The 8,419-nt window shown below is 44.0% G+C and overlaps 1 pseudogene; it reads right to left on the reverse strand.

Annotated features, from left to right (window-relative positions):
• Positions 1 to 5,613: 5,613 nt before the first annotated feature.
• On the reverse strand, positions 5,614 to 5,731 carry LOC117283820 (annotated as a pseudogene).
• Between the last annotated feature and the right edge of the window lie 2,688 nt (positions 5,732 to 8,419).

Consider the following 8,419-nt stretch of genomic DNA (forward strand, 5'->3'; position numbering starts at 1 on the left):
CTTTTGAGAAAGGGTTGTTAAGAAAAAGCAAGCCAGACCCTTCCTTTTCCTCTGACTTCTTTCTCCCTCTCCCTCTCCCTCTCCCTCTCTCTCTCTCTCTCTCTCTCCCTCTCTCCCTCCCTCCCCACCATCCCAACATGATGTACTCTTCCAGGATGAGTTAGAGCTGAGGAGCCCTCAATTGTGGCTGAATCCGTGGAAACACCTAATGTTAGTCTTTTAGCCTCCCAAATGGTGAGATAAATCTCTTTTCCTCTTTATAAGCCACCAAGTCTCGGGTATTTTCTCATAGCAATAGAAATTGGACCATGACAATGGGGGTCTTGTATTTTATCTGGAAACCTTATCTCAGGACAATGTAAGTAAAGAAGGGAGAAGGGGCACTGGTAGAAGAAAGAGAAAAACTTTTATTTTACTTTGTTATATATTTTTTTAAACCTCAAATCAAAAATCTCTTCTCTAACACATTTCTTAAAAGCAGAAATTAGGCTCCTTTTATGTTAACACAAAAGTAGCTGCCAAGTTGGGGTCTCAGACAGAGTGATTTTAAGTCTCAAAAAGAGCTTAGCTGTTTTTGCAAAAAGGAAAGTTGGCAAATGATTAGTGACAATGTGGCCCGGCTGCTCTTTTGTACTCTGGAAGAAACAATTAAGATGGCTGGGACATTAAACTTTAAAGAGCTGGCTTATTCATATTCAGAAGATAATTTTTTAAAAAGAGCCTGGTACCTGGGAGTGGAAGGGACATTTTCAAAGAGGATGTGGTCTCTGGTCAGTTCTTCTGCTTTCAGCATTCTAAATTTTGGGAAATCGTTTTAAATAACTCACAGGTAAACATTACAGGTAAATACCTGCAGGGGTAGGAAGCCCTTTCTTGCTTGGACATGTGCATAGTACAAAGTTAATATTTCTTCTTTTATGTTATAAAAGTCACAATATGAAAGATTAAATAACTCCTGGAAAAGTCAGATCCAGAACTAGTTTCTTTCTCCAGGCTGCTGAACCCCTCTGGCATATCACACATGAAGTTAAGGGGGAAAAAATAAAACAAGCAAATCTCTACTCTGGAGGAAGCTCAGACTTGAACAGGGATGGCAGAAGCAGAGACAGCTTACTGGGAGGAGGCGGTATAGTCAAAAGCACAGCTAAAAAGGATTAAAGTGTGGGCTCTGTGCTGGGTTAGGGGTTCAGATGCAGCTGAGCCCTGCCACTTAGGTGGTGCCTGCGTCTTGCTTTCTTTATTAGTCACCATTCCTTGCTGGAACAAAAATATCTGGCCCTACTAATTTAAAGGATGAGAGAGTTATTTTGGTTCACAATTTCAAAGCTTGCAATCTGTAGTTAGCTAACTCAAAGGCAGAAACATCATGGTAGATGGGCATGACAAAGGAAAGCTGCTCATCTCATGCTGGGCAGAAAGCAGAGAGCACAGGAAGAGCCAGAGAAAAGAAGGGGATGAGGACAAGAAAATACCTTTCTAGGTTATGTCCCCCGCTCCCTACTTCCTCCAGTCAGGCCCCATTCCCTAACAGCGCTTTCAAATATAAACCGATCAGTGAATTAATCCACTGACAAGGTTAGCACTCTTTGATCTAACCAACTTCCAAAAGTCCAACCCCTGAACAAATGAACTTTTGGGGGGACAGTTTCTAGCTAAACCATAACATTTTCCACATTTATAAAATGGAAATAGATGTGGGATTCCTTTCTTAGGTTGTGAAGGTTAACTGTAGTAAGTGAAGTCAAGGGCTTGAAACATTGCCCACCACATGGCAAACGCTTCGTAAGAGATCTGTGGGAGTACAGAGCAAGGAGATTGTCACTGCTTGGTTGTGTAATGGGAAAGGACATGATGAGCATCTCCATGGGGATGTTCAGGACTTTCTGGCTTTCCTCCAAGGTGATGGAGAGAGCACAGAGCCTCCGAGACAGTTGAGTGGTAAAGCTGTCACGTGGAGAATGATTGTGCTTGGAGCAGCAATGGTGTGGCCTTATAAACCATACCAGGTGCCTGATCTTCTAGAAAAGTCCTGATGGAGTTTAAAGAAGACAGGATTATCATGTGCATTCCTTAAAAAATCTCCCAGATTGGGGTGGGAAATCAATGGAGAACGGACAATAAGGAAAGCAGGATCACAACACAAGCAACCATTTCAATGACCAGTGAAGTAGAGAGTGTGCAGTAGATTATCTTGGTGAGCCAACTGAGAGAGAGGGTTAAGGAAAGGAGAGGGTCAAGGCTGATTTCTAGGTTTCTGAGTAGGGCAGCATGAAGAGAGGCATCCTTTACCGACTTGACAACAAGGATGGAGATAAGGATAAGAGGTAGAAAGAAGAAAGTCTGAGATGCACATGGAACATTCAAGCGCAGACATCTGCCATAAAGTCCAAAAGAAGTGGGGACCTAGGGCCTGGAAGACATACCTTCCTCTCTGGAGATAAAAAATTAGGTGGCCATTGCAGTGGAGAACCTCGGTGAGATGGAAGACCACCTGGAGAGACTAGGGAGGGGGGTGAGAATGGCAGCTAAAGAGGTGGGTGGAAAACTCGAACTGTAACCTGCAAACAGAGTCCATGTCAAGAAGGCTATGGGATCAAATGCCACACTGTTCCACAAGAGGTCCTTTAGATTTGGTGATCACTGATGACCTTACAACGGAAACGTCAACCAGCTGAAGGGAAAACTGTACGAGAGAACTGTATTACCACAAGGAGTTTCTATGGCAACTACGATCAGCTTCACCCAATAAGAGAAGTGCAGGTGTGTAAAAAGAAAGCAGCATTTCAAAAGAAAATCATATCCATGGATTCATTACAAAACTTTCCCCCGAGTTAACTGTTATGCCTCTGAGGTTGTTCCATGTGACCTAGTATAACTCAAGATAGTTATACTGTCTCTGCAAGATATTTTACCAGAAAAATCCCATCAACACTCTCACCCCTTAGTCACTCATATAGCAGTTCCTAGAAAGAAGAACATCTGAATCTCATCTCACACAAAACATGAGCCCACCAAGTCTCCACCACAACAACCCCCACTGCCAACACTCACCACTCCCACCACCACAATTAGGCTTCAGAATTTTTACAATAAATCATTATTAAATGATGATACAGTACCTGTGTGGCTCTGTGTTAAGCATTTTGGAGCTTACGATATGACAAAGCCAATACAACAGTAAGTACTAGCTATGGCTATTGTTTGGAATATCCAACGTATCTTTCATGACCAGTCTTCAAAAAGTTTAATCTACTTGGAGATGGGAGATTTAGACAAGAGAGACAATTTGGGACTACACAGGCCCCACAGGAACGCAGGTGTAACTTCAGCACCTTGCACAGTACCTTACACAAAGGAGAGAAACCATTCCCATTGTTGAATAGATTGTATGAATGAAGAGTGGGTGTCACCATGTGTCAAGGCACATCTAGAGGCTGGCAGCACATGGAACATGGGGGGAACTTTGAAGAAGAGCTGGGGCTTGAAATCAGTCTCATTTTACCAATTTGCTGTGTGTGCGCCTTGCCAATTGTGTATGAGTTCTGTGCTGTAGTCCACAGTTGCATATACGGAGCAGGGATGAAGTCTATGGGCTTCCCCAGGCGCAGCCTTCTACCCAGAGGGACACTTATCCAAGTTTTTGACATTGATAATAATAACAATCATATTGTGGTGCTCCATTCTGCACTAAAAATGTCCACTGTCGAACACATTTCCCCCTCCCCCTCCCCCAGTCTTAAATAGTGTGCTGATGAAGTTTTCCTGATGGCTCACTTGTGTATTATTTGTAATAATAGACATTAAGGTTACCATAATTATCCCATCACCTTGCATCAGAGTTGAGGGCACAAGATAGTTCCCACTGAGGTCTCAAACCACTGCTCCTGGCTGCCTGGCAAACTAGCAGGCCATTGGAGTAACTTCACTGACCTCTAGTTGACCTGTGGGATCAATGAACAATTAATTACTATCATCCCACTCGGGGAGATAGCTCACTGCCATTTCTCAATTACAACTGGAAGCGCCCTCGGCTGACAGCTGCCTGTCGGCCAAACCAAGCCCATTAGTGATTCTAACCAGCACCTCCCACCCCCAGCTGCACACACACACACACACACACACACACACACACAGCCCAGCCCACTTCCCTCCTACACCCATGGCCATAATCTCAGGAGTCTTTGAAGTCTCTCACACAGGTCACACCAGTAGCCTTTATCAGAATCTGATTCCTGATGGGTTCTGTGGGCTTCTGCATCAGCACTGCCTAAACTAGAGGTGGCCCATTGCCAAGGCACAACTCAGGAAGACTTTGTCCTCACTGTTCTTCCCATGACATCTCTGTTATTATAATCTTTGTGATTTGCCACTGTCACTTTTTCCTACATCTTCAATTTTTCCTGCTCACATTGTAGCACTGTGTTCTGCATTGTCTCCAGATACCCCGGCCATATAGCTAAAACCATTCCTAGCCCTTTCCCATGTAGCAAAATGCCTTCAGAAATCCAGTCCTTTCAGGGCCCCCATTAAATGACTAAAGTAGGGCTGATTAACTCAATCTAAGATTATTCATGGCTGCTGATACCTTCAGCTAACACTCTTGTAAATAATCAAGGAATTTAATCCTAAATTCAAAAGAGTAAATATGCTAGCAACTTTGGGGACTATGGTTCTGCCTGAAGACGAGACTGGGATGTTTTGGAATGTAAAGGCTCTGAGAACCCTCATATCTCAGTAAGTATAGTTTTCTATCTAATTTCCACAAAGAACTGTTTGAAAACTCTTCATTCTATTGCAAAGATCCACAAATACATTAGCCAATATTTTTTGATTGTGTAGAGCAGAAACACAGTTCGAGAAAAAATGCAAAAGGTATGTAGATTTGCCTGAAAAGCCAGACGTACACCTGGAGCAGGAACTGAAGGATCCAGGTTCTTAAACAAAGTCAACAGAGTTTGATCTCTGGTTTCTGGCCAGGCATAGTCTCTCCACAAGCAGACAGATGTTTGTTACCCATTCAGACAGCAGCTTTTACTGACATAGGAGCAGGTAGTTCTGAGAAAGACAGATCCCAATAAAAGTCCCAACATATCTTTTGGTCTTAGTTGAGTCATCTCCCATCCTTGAACCAATCATATTGGCCAGGTGCTGCAATATTAATTACAGAATATGCCTCTGCTTTCCAAGCTCCTGATCCCTAAAACCCAGAGGAGACACAGCCTGAACTATGACTAGCCTAAAATTTGACTTAAGGAAGTCAGTTACGACTTAGAAAAAAAAATGGCAAATGCATGATCTGGTCCCTTGTCAGAAAGCAAAACCCTCTGAAGTTGACAACATAGTATACACTATTCTGATCAGAGGATTTGGCAATGAGTGGCTCTCAGCAATATTGGAGTTATTAAAGCATACTTAGGATCCTGCTTCTTATGTCTCCTTTGCCTCATACCCAGAAGAAAGCAATATTGGAGGAGCTGGGGATTTAGCTCAGTAGTGCCGCCACCTGCCTCAAAAAAGTGCAAGGTCCTGAGTTTGATCCCCGGTACCAAAAAATAGGAGAAAGCAACATTGAAATAAGGATTCCCCCGTCCCTTTCCACACCCTCATCTCATAATCATTCAGCCAGAGGTAGAGCAACTCATGTGCTTAGTGAGATCATGAGTACTAAGTAATCCCCTGGCCACATTTTCTAGTCACCAACTATAGGAATGATCCCTGGAAGTATAGCCTTTGGCCACATCTTCTAGGATCGGCATCCCCAAATGGAACATGGCTATGTCTTGCTAGTTCTCACTCACATTTGCCTGTCTTCTTACACTTGCCTACTGCTCTCCTCCTTCCCAATCCCTATCACAAGAGAGGTTTGCCTCTCTTTAAGGGGTAGGTGGCTTGGGGTGTAAGTTAAGACTGGAGAGCCAGTTGGAAGATCCTGATTTTAATAGCCAGCCCAATGCTTCAGGTGCTATTATTGACCTTTTGATCCCATGTATTTTCTAATTGGTTAGAACCAAGAAAGGAGAAAGTGAGTAATTAGCACATCTACCTCTTCAAGTACGACAGTAGCAATTGTTGTTGTTGTCATTGCTATTCCTACTACTATTATGTGTTCCCTCTTCTAAATTCAGAAGAAGTAAGCAGGCAGACTAGCTGTAATGGTGGTCTCTTACTTTTCCTCCCTAGGAGAAGCATCTGCCCTGAGCATTCCCCTTCTGGGGGTGAAATCTTGTCCTCAGCAGAGAACACAAAAGTAATTGGAAAGCCCTGTCTCCAGCCTGCAAAAGCACACCAGTCCCTTGGGCTTGGCACTAAATCATAGCAGAAGAGTGTATATCTGCCTGGAGAAGGAGGAAGCAATTGAAACCCAGTATTTAAAAGCAGTCTCAGATTTATCCTCCCTCTCGACAGCCTACAAAACATTGGAGAATAGTCCCTGTCTTTCTCCGAACAATAAAATAGAATGCATTGTCCAGAAATTGGCCCTGAGAAAGTTCATTGCTCACTCTCATGTGACCTCCCAAGGACCAAAACTTGTAGACCCAAACTTAGTTTTTACAGTCTTCTCTTTCTACTTGTTTGCCAAACAAGTACTGTCCTTCCCAAATCCCTATTACAAAATTCTCACTGACTAGCCTTGTTTACCCAGTGCCCCATCCTTCCCTACCATACCCTAACCCGACATGTTCCCAGAAGGGACTTTTATGGCCAATTATTTTCGTTTGCTTCATTCAGAAAACTTTCCTATTGTTTGGGAATTGGTGAACTAAAATCCACAGCTCCCAGTCCTCACCCCCTAATTTGACTTTGGAAGTTTGCTGGGTCCTTGTCAAGCTGATTGCAAGATGACGGGAAATCAGTCACTGTAGCTTGTCTGCAGGCAGGTGAGTGACACCACCCTCCAAGGCCAGTCTCAAGTCAAACATGAGGTTGCATCACGTCACCTGCATGATGTCAGTCCGAAGAACCAGCAGGTAACACAAGGTGCTGATAACCTCATTCCCAGTCTTGCAACAGCAGCTCACCTTATTGTTGACAATTAACTTGGTCTAAGAGACCCATATAAATCCATGACCACAGCCAAAAACAAAAGTTCTCGATCTACAGCTGTAACTGTGTAGACAGGGTCAGTGGCCTAGGTTTACAACTTTGCTTCCTGAGATGAAGTTTCTGGGGAGGAAGTTACCATAGAAAATCAGGGACATTTCTAACAATTATAATTTCTGGAGACCTTTGCCAGGAAATATGCCTGCCATAGAACATTCCTGCCCTCTGGACTGTTACTTAGCTTGGCCTTCAGGCTTTTGGCTCAGTACCCATCCTGAGGGCCCCAGTTCCACAGACTCGGGTCTCTCAAAGAATGCTCCTAGATGCAGGGCCTTTGGACAGATTGTGGCTCTACCCAAATCCTCCTCCTGGTTTCTCACCTTGTATTACCCCTTTCTTGCCTGCTGGAAATCTCTTTTCCAAATAGGTCCCAGCCTGGACAATTCTTGGTCTGGAGTTGAGCCTCCTGCTGGGTCAAAGACCCTCAAGTAGGGTTTGTATTCGTTTTCTAAGGCTGTCATAATTAAGCATCACAGACTGCATGGCTTAAACCACAGACATTTATTTCTTACAATTCTGAAGCCCAGATGTCCTAGTTCAAGGTTTTGGTATGGTTGGTTCCCTGTAAATCCCTGGGAGGGATGATCTGTTTCAGGCCTAGATGGTCTGGATGGCTTTGGCTGGAGGGCAGCCTTCTTCGTCTGTCTCTTCATATAGCTTCTTCCTTCTCTGCATTGCTTTGTATCCACATTTGCTCTTTTGCTAATGCCTACCCTAATGAGCTCACTTTAACCTGATTACCTCTACTAAGTCCTACCTACTAATAAGGCCCCATCCTAAGGTACTGGGGATTAGAACTTCAACAGAGAAATGTGAGAGCACAACTCAGCCCAAACAGAGATTTTATCAATGCACATCTCTCATAAGATATTAACTGGCTTTCCTCCTCATGACACAGAAGCAGCGTCTAATTCCTCCCTACTGATCTAGTGCCTGGCATAGGGTGGTTCTCAAATTTGCTCCTGATTTCACATGCCTGTCCCTCTCTTCCTGCACTTCCTGTTGGCACACCTTTTGCTACTGACATTGTGAGCCCTGTTGGCCACAGGAATGTCTGAGCTGCTCAAAGTGGGGGTGTTGTGGTGTGTGCTTGGAGCCTGGCTGCTATTGGCAGCACTGCCATATGACCTAGTCACATCCTTTCTATCTGCCTCACCTCCAGAGAGCTGTCACTTCTGGGGACATGTGTCGCTCCTTGGCAGAGTACACATCAAGCTAATTCTCTGGCTCCATTTCTTAATCTACTCGATGGTTCCAGGAATCCAGCCACATGCTCTAATGGGCCCCTGTCATTAGAGGCTTGGCAAACACTCCCACT

This window comes from Fukomys damarensis, unplaced genomic scaffold, assembly GCF_012274545.1.
Source record: "Fukomys damarensis isolate Sample0158 unplaced genomic scaffold, DMR_v1.0_HiC HiC_scaffold_30, whole genome shotgun sequence".
Lineage (NCBI taxonomy): Eukaryota > Metazoa > Chordata > Mammalia > Rodentia > Bathyergidae > Fukomys > Fukomys damarensis.